The sequence below is a fragment of the Rhinatrema bivittatum genome, chromosome 1 (genome assembly GCF_901001135.1).
Source record: "Rhinatrema bivittatum chromosome 1, aRhiBiv1.1, whole genome shotgun sequence".
Taxonomy (NCBI): Eukaryota; Metazoa; Chordata; class Amphibia; order Gymnophiona; family Rhinatrematidae; genus Rhinatrema; species Rhinatrema bivittatum.
In genome coordinates, this window is record NC_042615.1 from 330,067,805 (window position 1) to 330,083,878 (window position 16,074).

General features: G+C 43.7%; 1 long non-coding RNA gene across 1 annotated transcript in view; it reads right to left on the reverse strand.

The window, feature by feature from the left end:
* Positions 1 to 1,296: 1,296 nt before the first annotated feature.
* The window catches only part of LOC115089720, a 42,561-nt gene continuing 27,783 nt past the window's right edge, over positions 1,297 to 16,074 (reverse strand). Inside the window, exons 2-3 of the long non-coding RNA XR_003856212.1 lie at positions 3,310 to 3,431; positions 1,297 to 2,007 (exon numbers count right to left, since the gene is read on the reverse strand). This is a non-coding gene — a long non-coding RNA (uncharacterized LOC115089720). The remainder of the gene's footprint in view (positions 2,008 to 3,309; positions 3,432 to 16,074) is intronic.

Here is a 16,074-nt window from a genome sequence, read left to right on the forward strand (position 1 = left end):
TAAACCGGAGTGAAGGCGATGTCAGCTGTACCTCGGTATATAAACAAATGCTAAATAAATAAAAAATAAATAAATAAATAAACATGGTCCCCCCAATGGTTAGATGTAGGAAATACAATTCTCGCACTTATCACAAAGTGCAAAAAAGTTATTGTAATTTGCACTGATAGCACTTTGCATAGGTATTAGCACAAAACTAGCCTGTGGCCCAATATGATGATGTCATCAGCCCTCCTATTTAAGGCAGGGCCCACCACTTGTTCCTTGCCTTGGCAACAGGTCTCCACAGTAGTTGTGTGTTTCATTGCTTGCTCTGGTTCCTACCTAGCCTTATCTTGGACTGATTACTGGCTTTGACCCCTGCTACATTGGACCATGCTCAGGACCAATTACTGGCTTTGACCCTTGCTTCACTGGACTACACTGAGGACTGATTACTGGCTTTGACCCTTGCTTTGTTGGACTATGCTCAGGACTGATTACTGGCTTTGACTCTTGCTTTGTTGGACTTCGCTTTGGTCTGATTACTGGTATAGACTCTTGCTCTGCTATACCTCGCCTAGCTCTGCCGCCTGCCCTGACTCCAGCCTGTTCTGGACCGTGCCTTTGAATCTCCTTGGACTTGGCCTTCAGGCTTCGGCCTTCTGCTGCCCGAGCGTCACCTACTCTTGTTCCTGCCTCATCCTTACCAACCAGGTCTCTGGATCCCTGCCTCATCCAGACCTGCCTCAGTCCCTCCGATACCTTCACTGGTTCCTGGCTACCTGCCACAACATCCACCGGAATTCATCTGACAGAGGCCCGCCTAAGACCAGCCAGCCCTGGCACCCAAGGGCTCCATCTGTGGGAACGAGGGCTGGTATTGGTGAAGCTCCAGTCGGCCTCCGTCTCCTGGTCTGCTCCGCCTCTTGACGGTGGGGACCTGTGGGGCTTGCCCTACGGGTAGTGTCAACCCCATCTTGGGCCAAGGGTCCACCACCAGCGCAACAAAAATAAAATGCAAAATCCTATCTACTAAGTCTCTGCTGCCTCTGTAATTTGTAAGTGGAACAATAAGACTTTACTAATGCCTCTTGTCTGAATTTCACTGAAGCTTGTGAAGCAAGTCACAGAAATAGTGGAACAGCTGCTCAGTACTACTGCCATTTACTGAATTAAAACGGAGATGTCAGAGAAAAAAAAAAAGATCAGTTTGAGTGTGGGAAGTGGTTATAATATTGCATAGCTATTACTGAAGTTTATCTTAATATAAATAAAGTTACAGAAAAACAACACAGACTTGAAAAGTAGGCTTTTAATGCCATTTTTGTATTTGAATGTCTTGTCAAAAAACTGCATCAAGGAAATGAAACTCATTGTAAAAGGAAAAGGCTACATCAGGAACAGAACATGAAGGTATTTCAGCAAGTCAGAATATTGCTTAAATACTTGAGGAAGGAAAATACATTTAATAAAAGGAAGGGACTGGGAGCCACCACATTTCCCAAAGGGATCCAGGGGGATTGTCCTTGTTGAGGTTTGGAAGGTGCTACCTTCCTGGAACTATAGAGATTTTAGATTAAGTGAAGCAGAAATTTGATTAATTGTAAACCTAACCTTGACTGTACATGGGATGAAAAACTATTTATCCATTCACACATCTTCAAAAGGGGCTATCATATGAGAACATTCTGCAAATGAAAAAAAACACTAGCCTTCTTTTAGCATTACTTTTGCATTAGATAACAAAATATTTATATTTAATCTGATTCATTTCATCTCAGTGATGCTCCACTGCAAGTAATTAACATCACAATTTCCCTTTTATGTCTTGTCTCGGAGTTGCTTCTGTTCGTTTTCTTCTGCTCCCTTTTCTGTCCACGCTGTTGGGCCCTCATCTCTGCCCACTGACCCTTTTTTCCAAGCTTCTTTCCATCTTTCTTTCCCCAAACCTGAAGTCCTTTTGTCTTTTACATAGAAAGATGAAGTCTCATAGAGCAGAGAATTGGTGTCTTGATAGTACTTTCCCTAAGAGAAATGGAACGAGTCAGATTGTAGTAGGGATTTCTAAGGTTGATATATTTTTTATTCATATTTTTATGACATTGCATTTGATGATTTAAATTGTTATGCTATTAGGCCTATGGTAACAAACTTGGTAGGGGCTTTGCCTGTAGAAAGGAGTGAGTCAACTGAGAGAATATTACATTACATTTTGCGTGCAGTTATTTGGAAGAAGCATTAGCAATACTGTTTATATCCTTGTGGATGAGTATGCTATAAAAAAGAGAAAAGGCGATGGGTATTCAAAGGTGTTCTCTCTATTATGAGTGATTATCAATCTCTTGGAGTCCATCCAAATATCCTTTCATGCAAGACATCCAAATCTTATGTATATAAATAGACATGAGGCTATTTCATTTCTCCTTCATCTTTACTGTATATTATTAACTTCTTGACCTGGTTTCCAGTGTATGTACATAATGTTTAACTATTAAAGTGGTAAAAAGATGAAATGATTGAAACTACCACTCTAATATAATGACACTATTTTGGAGAAGGAGAATTCATCTGCAGTAGTGAGAACAAAGTCTATAAGCTTAGCACACCAATCATATTAGCTCAATTTAGGGCAAGGATATTCACTTTCAGTCCTTGAGGGCTGCAAAGTGGGCTGGTTTGTGAATATCCTGAAGGAATATTCATCAGATATAGCTGCACATATCTGGTCTAAGAATGAGGCTTATTTTCATATTGTGGTTACCCTGAATACCAGGTCTGCCTGAAATCCGTGGTGAATATTCCTGTTTTGTAATGTTCTAACCGTTAAGTGAAGAGTGAAGAGGAGTTCTCAACTCAGCTTCAGCATTCAGTGCACTAGATCTAAATTTTCCTTACTTTATCATAATAAATAAGACCTTTTTGTTATCTATAACATTGGAAAATACTTGGTGTTTTGCACCCTCCAAGGCAGATTTGTAGGGCCTAGTACAGGTTGCCCTTAAAGAAGCTGTGTATAATTGAAACCAACAAAATGGGTTCCGAACCAAAGATGGATAGTACAGCAGCATATGGGACAAAGAATTGCTATTGTTCCATAAACAGGGTGCGGTTTTAAACTAGCTGACACTGGCTAACTGGACACAAACTTGTTGAGGCTGCAATGTCCTTCACAGATATTTTATCCAGTTAAGCAGCAAATACTGATCAACAAGCAGGGTTTCCCAGCATGTCCATCACCAAGTATATCTATTGCTAAAAGAAAAATCAGTTTTTAAGCACCCACCAATGATGTACCCATATACGGTGGCATATGCAATCAATACTCACCATTGGGAGACAGTAGACATTCATGTCTGATCCAAGAGCCATGATGGTCTAGGGAGAAAGGAACCAAAAGGAAGACAGGGCTTTTCCTGCTGGACTTTTCTTTAAACCTCTGTCTTTGTGTCCTTGGAGAATATGCAACGCCAAAGAAAAGGGTACATTTGCATAAATCATAGAGTAGAATTATTAATTCCCAGACATACCAATAAAATACTTGATGCTAGAAAACCGCTATGGTCTTCCTGCTTACAGGCAGGGATGGCCTGCCCCTGAGAAAAAGTGCATTACTAAAAGAAGTGTCAGTATTAAGCGACTATTCTGTACTATGTATGGAGAGAGGGAAGATCATTGAGTGCCAAGGGATGGAATCAGAACCTAAGAAAATGTAGCGTACAGATATCAAAACAGCCCTAATTGCTTGGGTACCACCGTCTGCTTAAAATGAATATCCAAGCTCGCTTGCTATGTTGCCCCAGCATTTGCCCCCTGTGGAAGTGGGAGATGGTGAATGGTGAGGGCTTGTGTGTGCTGAACTCCCTCAGGGTCGATGCAAGGCTAATATGCACTCTATGTGAATCTCACAGCTTTGTACTCCCCACCCACCCAACACACACAATAATTATGCATTTGCAATAACAGATTTGACATGAAATAGACATCTGTACTTTGAATGCCCTAAGGTAAAAGTATCAGTTACAAACAACATATATTATATTTACATGCAACTGCTGTGGGACAGTGAGGAACCTGCAAAGACACTTGGAACCCATAGGGTATCAGGCCAATTGTAAAGTGTATTGGGTTTTGCACTTGGCCATTAGAAAGCCATAAGTAAACTGAACTATAATTACAGTATATTAAACCTCCCATACCAAAACAACACAAACTGCCAGCATTCAAACAATAAGAACCCTATCCATGAAAATTCAACACCACAAATATAACTCCAAGCCTTAAAACAGCAATACCCATCCTGTTAGGAAAGCAGAATAAGTCAGGTTGCTATGAATTGTTACACAGAATCTGTGCAATAGCAGAATACCTCACCTTGATCAATCTTGCAGAGCACAGACAAACCCTCACCAAATACAGAATAAAGAGACCATACAGTACAAATAGAAATGTGCAGGCCAAAACTGAACCAGATGCTTCAACAAGCCAGACTCTGAATGCAGTGCAACAATAGAAATACAGAAAGATTACCATTCCTGATAAAATATCAAACAAAACAAGTTTCTAGATATGCTCAGTAAGTAGGGAGCCCAACGGAAATTTATAAGGGCAGGGGGAGCAGTCACCAGCGGTGCCTGAATTTTGGGGGGGGCATGGCCCCTGTGGTCCAACCCTTTCCGCTGCCTGTGTCTGAGATCCAGAACTCTTCAAAGGGTAATTTAGCACAGCCTAAGAAATTATATTTGTTGAACATAGTACTTGTTCCATTGAATAGCATTCCATACTATGGAAAAATATATAATTGAAAAATAAACAGCACTAAAGAGTTTACTTTGCATGCAGCAAGGTTAGCTTCTATCTGATGTCCTTGACATCAGCATTTTTTTTTAAATTCTAGCTTCCCTTTTCAGCCAGGTAAGGGGGAAGCGGGGGCTTCTGGTCCCCTTCTGATGTCACAGGCAGCCCAGTTCTCAGATGGAGAACTCCACCCCTCTCTCCTTCTGGCTGGCCATGACTTGGGAACAATGATGATAGAAATAACTTCTGCTGACAGAAGTGACCAACCCCACCTCCCCTCTCAGGCACAGTCACCCATAGGCAGTTGCTTACTTTATCTATTCAGAAGTCTGCTCTGGGTTTTGGAGCTTAATCAGAGTGCCTACTTTCATTTCTCTTTCATAAGACCCCTCACGCGCTTCACAGAGGTTATGATGTAAGTGCCAACTGTTGTACATCAATTCTGTGGATTTGTGATTCCTCCAGTCATCAATACAACTAGAAACAGCATGATCATCATGTTCTGCAGCAATAAGGATAAATGGAACAAGAGCTTCATGGCTACTGGGCAACTGACCATACCAATGTTAGCACCAAGGCCTTCTCACCCATGGGTCAGTGTTATTATAAGTAAGTACCTACCATGTTAGATGTAGCATGTGCAAAACATCCAGACCACCCCCAAAGTCAAGACAGGGCTAATCTTGGCACTAATGAAAATTGTCACAAGTGTTCTTATAGGTTGATGCCACCTTGTGGCTGATTGTTATATTTCACTGTTTTCTACTTCCTGTCTCTGTTGTTATTTTAACCTTGTGTGTAGCTTCCTGGGTAATACAATACAACTTAGTTGCTATGCACTAATAGCTTTCAGTTGGAAGAAATTTGTCTGATTCAGAGAAATGAGCCTTGGGAAACTACTCAGACCTCATGTCAGTACTGTAGGAGGCAATGATTACTTCTAGTTTGATGTCTTAATTTCATATTGTATTTATTGATTATGTTCTAGAGTCTGTAGATCAGTGTTCCCAACCAGTGTGCCCTCAGACTGATCAGATGTGCCACAGGAAAAGTCACTACTGCCTGATGCTCAAGTCTAGGCCAGCACCTAGTTTCAGCCCTCAGCCCCTCACAGCAACAAGAGACACCAGCAGTAGCTGTTAAACACGCAGGAACTTTTTTCATGAGAGCATGTGTCGTCAAGCATGCCTCTACTTCCTAGCTACAGCATGAGCCCTGAAGTGTAAGAATTAGGGACAGTATACAGGATAGCTGGGTCCTGCTTTGTGCAACAGATTCATTGTACAAGTACCCACCTCCTCTCCTCCCTCCTGAACTTCCTGCTTTGAGTTCTTCCAGCCTCTGTCTTATCCCCTGGCTTAGTGAGATGGAGAGTGTGCGCACTGCTGAGCACTGAATGCGATTCACTGAGTGTTGGGAACAGCAGCAATGGAGGAGCTCTGGCACCTCTCCTCTGGTCGAATTAACTACTTCCCTCATCAATCTAGATGCACCAGCTATAATCTTAGGTGATTTCAACCTGCACGTCGACAACTCCATATTATCACCTAACTGCGAAGCCTTACTTACAGCATACTCCGCTTTAGGTTTCACTCAACTAGTTAACGAACCCACACACAAAGCCGGACACACGTTAGACCTTATCTTCGTCAATTCAGCAATCAAACTGGTCCAGCACCCCACCTGCACGAAGGTACCATGGTCAGATCACTCCCTCATAACTTCCTCATTCTCAATAAAAGATACCAGTCCATCTCACATACCCTCACATTGCTTCACTTACAGAAAAACATGCACCACAGAAGATCTGAGCAATCACTTATCATCACATCTCACCCAAGTAGACTTCACCAATCCGAATTCAGCGCTTCGATCTTGGAACATCATCACGGAATCGATAGCCAACAAGCTATGCCCTCTAACAACAAAAAAACCTCACCCAACTCCGCCAAAAGGCAACCATGGTTTACACTAGAACTAAGAAAGCTTAACTACTGCTAAGACAAAATGAGGCTAAATGGCGCAAAAACCCATGCACCATCACTCTATCTACCTATAAATTAACTCTTCACCAATACAAATCCAATACATTAAGATCCAAGAGGAACTACTACGCATCCAAGATCCACCACCTAATCTTCGACGCTAAAGCCCTCTTTAGCTACATCTCTAACCTCACTCAAATAAACCCATCAGAAATCGCTCTCAACCAAGCCAAATCTAAAGCGGAAGAACTAGCGCTATTTTTCAACAACAAAATCAGCAAACTTCTAACTCAACTGCCCCTAACACCGCTTCTACTTCAACACCACCTCAGACCGCCTTCAAAAATTCACGCTTAGAAGAACTGGAACTCACCTCTTCCATTGAGATCCAAGGTATACTACGGAAAATGAAACCATCTTCTCACCCTTCGGACCACATCCCTTCGAAATTGCTTCTATCAATTCCTGACTCCATCTCCAAATCCCTGTCAGACATCATAAATTGCTCAATAACGCAAGGATCTTACCCAGATGACCTAAAATTGGCCTCTCTCAAACCACTACTCAAGAAACCTAATCTAGATCCTAATGACCCAAACAACTACCGTCCGATCGCCAACCTCCCCTTCATAGCCAAGATTATGGAGAAATTGGTGAACACCCGACTCTCAAACTACATTGAAGAAAACAACCTCCTTTTCCCATCACAATACGGTTTCCGCAAAACACTAAGCACGGAGTCCCTACTCATTTCCTTAACAGATCACCTCATCCTGGGCCTCGATAAAGGTCAAGCCTTCTTACTGATCCTACTGGACCTTTCTTCAGCCTTTGACACCGTTAATCATTCATTACTCATTACCAGTTAGCCTCCATAGGTATCTCAGGCACAGCTCTATCTTGGTTCATATCATTTCTCAGCAATAGAGGATACAAGGTAAGATACAGAACAAAGAATCCTCTCAACACCCGTCGTCAGTAGGAGTCCCACAGGGGTCTCCCTGTCTCCTACTTTATTTAACATTTACCTTATACCGTTATGCCAACTTCTCACCGACCTCAACCTCAAACACTTCCTTTACGCGGACGATATCCAGGTCCTGATACCCATTAAGGATTCCTTCGCAAAAACTCTGGCTTACTGGGATACATGCCTTCAAAAAATTAAACTCCTCCTCACCAGCCTAAACCTGGTATTAAATTCTGGCAAAACTGAACTCCTGCTCATCGCCTCAGAAAACAGCACCATCACCTCTGCACAACAAGCCACGCCAACAATCACACAAGTGAGAGACCTAGGAGTCTTAATTGATAATCGCCTGAATTTCAAAGCCACTATTAACAAAACCACCAAAGACTGTTTCTACCAACTACAAGTGCTGAAAAGAATTAGACCACTTTTCCATGCCCAAGATTTCAGAACCATTCTACAAGCAATCATTTTTTCAAAATTAGACTATTGTAACACCATCCTACTTGGCCTTCCCGCTTCATACACCAAACCGCTTCAGATGGTGCAAAATGCAGCTGCACGAATTCTGACAAATACCAGAGAAGGGACCACATAACCCCCATTCTAAAGAGCCTCCATTGGCTACCTATACACTTTAGAATAATATACAAGGCCATTCTTACCACATACAAAAACATCAACCAACTGGCTCCCATTGACCTACAGATCCCGCTCCGACTACACAATTCGTCAAGACCGACAAGAGATGCATACAGGGGATCGCTACAGGTACCCCGTCCAAATCCACCAGACACTGCACACTAAGAGACCGGGCTTTCTCTACAGCCATTCCACCTTTATGGAACTCCATCCCCTCAAATCTCAGAACAGAACCATGCATCTCAACTTTCAAAAAAAGACTAAAGACCTGGATATTCACACAAGCTTTCCCGGACGCCAATTGATAGAACACCTCCAAGCCACCCCTTATCTCCAACTATACCATGGTTAACTAATCTCCAACATGGTTAACTAATCTCCAACTCGGTTAACTAATCTCCAAATACACCATGGTCATCCTTATCTTATATCGTTTACCTGTGTGAATTTAATAACCTTTCCTTTCTCTTCCTTCTCAGCCAAGTTCTTATTACCCTGTTATATGTAACTGCCTTTTCAACACCATTGTTATAGTTATGTTTACTATGCACCCCTGTTTTATGTGAACCAGCACGATGTGACTTCTGTCTCGAATGCCGGTATATAAAAATCTGAAATAAATAAATAAATAAATAAATATGTGACTGACAGCCAAGGTAACTAACTGAGGGGCTGATGCAATACAGGGCGCTCAGCTGAGCGTGCTTTTTAACCCGCAGTTGGACGTGGGTTATGTAGGTGCAACCTAATCTCCTTATGCAATAAAGGAATTAGCACCTCCACAATGCGCATCCAACACGCGGCAAAACATGCAAATACATATTAAGGCTATTAGCGAATCACTCACATTGCAAAAAAAAAAGGTGCGTCCAAAACGCACAGTTTTGCACTCAGAAATTAATGCCTGCCTAGAGCAGGCGTTAATTTATGAGCACTCCCAAACGTTGTACAGGAAAGCAGAAAATACTGCTTTTCTGTATATCCTCGTTACCATATTAAGTAGGAGGAACGAAAGATTTAAAAAAAAAAAAAAGTTTTAAAAAAGTGCAGGCGGTCAGGTTCGGGAAACAGATGCTCAATTAACAAGCGTCCATTTCCCAAACCCGTGGCTGTGCGCCGATTAGAAAAATGGAGGCTGATAAATTCAGCCTCCGTTTTCTTAACCGGTGGACGGCCGCTGACAGTGGGCGCCAGTTGACAACGTGACCCCTAATTAAAATATTGCATGGTGCCCCCAGGAGAGGTGCCTGGAGTCGCGTTAGGAAAGCAGGCTCTGAACACGCAGCGCTCACTTTCAGAGCTTTTTTTTTTGCATTGGCCCCCTGAACTGGCTGCCCTCACCTCACCCTTTTCTTGCATTTGTATAGAGAGGCAACTGGTCCACTGTGACAGCTTCATGTGTGGCGCTGCCTTCTCTCTCCCTTTGTTTTCAAATTGGGGGAATTTCATTGTTTCCCTAGTACTGCTCTGCTTCAAACAAACTTGTTGGTAATGAATGTGGAATACAAGTACCTGTAAGTAAGTAAGTAAGTAAATAAATAAATAAGCAAGCTCTTATTTTGTCCATACAAGTCATCTCCATGTCTGCATTACCTGCTCCACAGAGGCTGGTGTGCCACACAACAGTTTTGTTAATCTAGGTGTGCCTTGAGCTTAAAAAAAGTTGGGAAACACTGCTGTAGAATGTAAAAAAATTTGCATAACAAATACTTTGAATATTTGCCCATATAATGTGTAGTAACACAACATACAGTAATGCTTCAGAATGCAGTGAACATAACATACAGTCTAACAGAACCAAATATTAGCAGAAACAATAATTCACACACAAAAAAACAGCAAGTGTGTTAGCATTCTCACAAGAAATATTTTGGTATTCTACGGTATTCAGCTCGGTTAAATTTGTTCTGTTCATTATTTCTTCACGATTTACACTGTATGTGCACTTAAAATAGAATTGAGATGCTGAGAAATTGTAAGGACATGTGCAGCTTTGAAAGTGGAGGAAATCAAAACCAATCAGCAACTGAGCTTTTAAAAACCCTCCATAGCACAGACTGTTAATTACTTTACATTGGAGTTAAAAGAAAGAAATAGGGCACTGCAGGCACGGAACAGTAAAACCATTCAGGAGGTACAAAACAGAATAAAATCACGAAGTACAAAATGGACCAGCTGAACTAGCCACAGAAGTGACGTCAACACATTTTGGATTTTATGAATGGCTGTGAATCCCACCCTGTGCTTTCCTTTTATAGTCCTGGTGATGAGCTTTTCCTAATGCATAAGCTGAACCTGCACTTAGCCCTTGCTTGGCCACTAGAGTTGTGCTAGACTCTAGCATAGGGAATTTTCCAGCAATGAAGGGTGCAGGAATTCAGGAGGGAGATAAGGTTTAGCTGAGCAACAGGTTTGGATCTTCTCCCTACCCACCTAAGGAAAAGATCTATGGTGGGAGGAGGGAGAGACACAATAGAGGTTTAGAAGTTGGGAGTAAGAGAAGGGGATGGCAGAAAGATGAAGTTGTCCTAGACTAGGTTCCAGGGCCTGGATTTTCCTGTGGATGGAAGAGAACTCTTTGTGGAGAGAAAAATGTTGAGCCAGGATCTCTGTCCACTAATAACAAGTGGGAGGATTTTCTGTGTGCCAGACTATCGAGAGAGAAATGGGAGCAAGTTTAAGAGGAACTCTGTAATTCTTCCTTTGGGATTCAACAAAAAGCCTATGCGAGAAGGAGCAGGGTTACAATACCTGAAGAGACTTATTCTGCAAAAGGCTGTAAGGCCTGGATTTTCTAAGGCCGCAGACCTTAGAAAATCCGGCGATAACGGAGGGTGGAGTGGCGAAGCGGGGGGCGGGCCATCGTAAAAGTTGGCGCTATTGGGCGTGAAATTGGCGGCGAAAAGGGTCCTTACCTTTTCGCAGTCGGCGGTGTCTTCGCGGCATCTGCCCCGGCGCCGCCGCCGCCCAGAACCCGCCCCGATTTAGCTATCACATGCGAAAAGGGACTTTTCGAGTGCGAAAAGTCCCTTTTCGCGTGCGATCTGCATAGAAAATGACCCCCTAAGTGTGGAAATCATTTTTAGGAATCCGTTTGAACATTTATATTTTATTTCTGGACTTCTGTTTTGAGGGTACTTCCTGAAACTTGGCTATCTTTTTTGAATAAACTTTCTTCTTTGGAGCAACAATGTTGGAGTAAACTGAGTTTTTTTGTGGTAATTTCCTCTTGGTGGCCTGGCAGGAGAGTCCTGCCCCCATTCCATGGAACCCCAGAACTTCTCCCCCAACCCTGGTTGAGCAGTCCTAGTGCTGTCCAAGGCTGGGAAGTGACCACCCCCGCGAAGGTAGTAGAGGAAATATATACAGCTTTGTCTTCTGAGATTGCTATTGACGCCTTATGTTCATTTCCTTGCTCTGCAGACGGGCCTACAAGTTGTGAATCTCCAGCCATTGCACCAATGATGTTCACAATAAAACTAGTGACTGGCAAAGCTGTAATCCACTACTGTTGGCCTTGAAAAGTGTCTGTGCAATGTGCTTCTTTTATGAAAGAACCTAATAAGTGAATTTTAAAAAAAGCCCGACGTGTGAATTAATTATGGGAGGTGCGAATCTGTTGGGGCCTGGCACAGGCTGAGCGGATTTTAAAAGCGCCCCGAATATGCGTTGTAAATGCCGTTGCACGCACTCTCGGAACTTCTCGAAAATAGGCAGTGGCTTGGGCATGGTCAGGACTTTAACCAGAAAATTGTGGCATAATACTTATGCGATCCGACATGCGCTGAGGACCCCTGCGGTGTAACTTTACTTCTACCTATGGATGGCGTTGTAAGGAAAAAAAAAGAACAAAGCTATTTTGGAGGGTTTTAAAGGGTCTAGGGTAACTGGGGAGAAGGAAGGCTATCAAACCTGGGGGTGGGGGTTAGAGGACCATTCTGTTAACTGGGAAAACTGGGAACAAACTGGTAAAACTGACAAATGTGTCTGCGTACGTCCCTTTTAAAATTTTCCCACATATGCGGTAGAAGCGGCTTTGTGCGCTCAGGCACGTGGTCCACTTAAAAATGGGCACAACTTGTGTGTGTGTGGCCAGGCTATTTTATAACATGCTTGCATAAACACGTGTATGTTATAAAATAGCCACATCCCTGGGCGCAGGCCGAAGAACGCAAGCACATATGCGCCCATGTGCAATTTTGAAAGTTACAGGCCCTGTCTATCAAACTCCAGACTCTGCTGTAGCTCATTTTGGGGGTAGATTTTAAAAGGGTTACGCGCATAAGTTATGCATAGGCTATTTTGCATAGGTTATGCATAAGTTATTTTGGATAGGCTTGGCGGGGCGTGCAAGCCCGGGACATGCATAAGTCCCGGGGCTTTGCTAGGGGGGAGTGTCGGGGGGCGGTGTGACGTTTGGGGGTGTTTCGGGGGCGTGGCCGAGGCCTCTGAAATTGCTCCTGGGCCGAGGGAATTGCGCGGTGGCGGCTGACCGGCGCAGGCGTAACTTTCGCGATAAAGGTAGGGGGGGTGTAGATAGGGCTGGGGGGGGCTAGCCAGCAGCGATCGCACCACTGCGGTGCGATCGCTGCCGGCATCGCGCCCAATAACTACACCATAGAAGGTTTATGTATTGGGCGCGAAATAGACAGCGAAAAGGGCACTTCCTTATCACTGTGGGGTAGATTTTATAAATTTGCGCGATCGCGTACTTTTGTTTGCGCACCAGGCGCGAACAAAAGTACGCGTGGATTTTATAAGATACGTTCGTTATCTTATAAAATCTGGGTCAGCGCGTGCAAGGGGGTGCACATTTGTGCAACCTGCGCGCGCCGAGCACAGCACGCGCTGCCTGTTCCCTCCTAGGCCGCTCCGAAATCAGAGTGGCCTAGGAGGGAACTTTCCTTCGCCCTCCCCCCACCTTCCCCTAACCCACCCCCCCCCCGGCCCTATCTAACCCCCCCCTTACCTTTGTTGGCAGATTTACGCCTGCTAAAAGCAATGTAAATCTGCGCGCCGGCGCCAGTGGGCTGCTGGCGCGCCATCACCTGACCCGGGGGCTGGTCTGGAGGCCTCGAGCACGCCCCCGGGCCGGCACCACACCCCCGGGCCCACCCCCAAAACGCTCCTGCGTCATTTCAGGAACGTCCCTGACACGCCCCCACCCCCCCCCCCTTTTACGAAGCCACGGGACTTACGCGCGCTTCGGGGCTCTGCGCACGCCGGCGGCCTATGCAAAATAGGCCGCCGGTGCGTGAGGGCCCTGCACACGTAAATCCGGCCAGATTTACGCGCACAGGGCATTTAAAATCCGCCCCTGTGCGCACCGTCATCGCAGAGTCGGCCCCGGTGACGCCCCGACTCCTCCTCTTCCAGGGCCGACTCCACCCCGATTTCAGTAGCGCAGGCCTGCGCTACTTCCGCTAGCTATCGCAGGCTTGTGCTAACAGCGCAAGCCTGCGATAGCTTTGGAAAATGAGGCCCTCAATGTCCCTGTAATTTATGGTATGTGGGGAAGACAAAAAGATCTTTCAAAACACGCCTGATTGAGCATCGATCTTGTATTAATACGGGACGAATCACAGCACCACTAGTCACCCATTGTCTTCAATTTGCTTCTTCTGATGATCTAAAAGAGTGCGTCTTGGAACAATTTTTTCCATCATGGTGAGGTGGTGATTTCGACAGAATTCCGCTGCAGGCAGAGCAACAATGGATTCATTCCCTGGACACTGTCCACCGGGCGGGCTTAAACACCATGTTAGAGCTTAATGTATTTTTATAAACATACCCCTGTCTTTGACTGCTCCGTAGGATGGTTTATGCTGAGGAATTTCCTGCAATACTGACGTTCTCATAGATAGAGCATCCGGTTACCAAGGTGATAGTAGATGTCTGATGACGTCATGACGCCCTCAAAAGAGAGGGCTATTTAATCTAAGTTACCAGTCTGATGCGGTTTCTAGCCCAGCGTTGTCAAAGAAGACTTATGGAGACATTGCGTCCCATTTGGAACAGGTTGCTACACCAACTGAAGCTAAGTACTTTCATTTTACATTGATTATCAAGATATATTGTGAAATACTCTTGTTTGTTTTTTCTATAGACTCTTTGTTATACCATTGACTCCTGATGAAGCAGCCTAGTGGCTGCGAAACACGGCCGCTGTCGAGTCATTTGTTCTGAGTTCACAAGAGTCATTTTTTCGAATATTCACAACCACCATAAGTTTCATTGAAAGGGCATATATAAATACAAATAACATCGACTTTGGTAACACCGGATGGTGTACTTTGCAAAATAATTTCTCATGGCCTGCAAATGATTGAAAAGACCGGACGGCTCGGTTTTGTTACTGAGCACGTTGTCTAAGGCTTGCTGATGCGGTCCCGTTCCTTATAATATTGTTTGGTTGATGGTGAAGAGCATTTTTTAGATAATTTGGCGATACCTTTTGTTCTATTTTTGCTTTTGAGCAGATAGGTTCGCAGTGCTGCTCTTTGTTGTTTGTTCTTATGTTTTTAGAGACAGATTTGAATTAATAGGTTGCAAGTTACCAGTACTAGTTCTGTAGTTTTATATTTGAGTTCCTTTAGAACTCAGGGGTGAATATCATCAGGTTCTGGTGGTTTGGCATTATTTATTTATTTTCATTTATTTATTTATTTATTTGTCATGTTTTGTATACCGTCATTCGGTTTCGCCATCAGAACAGTTTACAGCGTTTGGTTAGTGTGTTAGTTAAATAACATTACAGCATATTTTTATTACATCGGTTTACAGTTTCGTAATAAGTTGTGGGATAGTTGCTATAACGTGCTAATACATGTAGGGTGGGGTTACAGGGTGAGGCAATTGGGTAGGAAAGTAACTGGGATAAATCAAACAAGTAGGTTAGTGAAACAGGCTTTCAAGGTTAAATATAGATGAGATGCTGTTGGATATGCGTTTTGGGTTAGTTAAAATCAATGTCTTGTAAGTTCGAGTGGTCGTAGGTATGTTGTTGATCATAGGATGGACGGTTGTTTCTTGATGCTGGTGTGCGGAGGTGTCTGGCAGTGTGGTTGATGGTGTGAGTTTGCGTAGGCATTTTGCTCTCCTCAACTACAACCTCTAGTATTCTTCCATTGTTTGTGTTTTAGAGTTATTTTTTCCCAAGTGCATAACAGCATATTCATCTCCTTAGGGGGCATATGTCATAAAGTACAATTAATACGGAAGGTTACCAAATGTAACTTTCTACATTTACCATATAGCAAACAAAGGTTTATGATGTTATGCATTAAAATATTTGTTATAATTAGACCTGCATTAAAATACTTGAGGTAACTGTTGCCAACCCTTATGCTAACTGGCCCTGAGACTGCAGGAGAAAATAATGGGGGAAAGTGGTGTAGAGAGGTGGGGTGGATGTATGTGTACGTATCTAATAGGTACACAGGGGGAGGAGAGGAGTGAAGGGTGTTTTTGTGGAAAGGGGGGATGTCTGTGGTATATGTGGGTGTGGGTGAATGGTGGGTGTATTCTGGAGTGAGGAGACTGGATGTGGATAGGGGAGTATGTGTGTCGCACTCTTTTCCCCTTGCACGAGAAGTACAACCACTAAAAATCAATGGGCGAGAATACCTCAGGTGACAGAAAGACAAATTCTTCCATACTGTTTTCACAGAGGAGATGGTTACAGTAGCCTCATCTTCTATT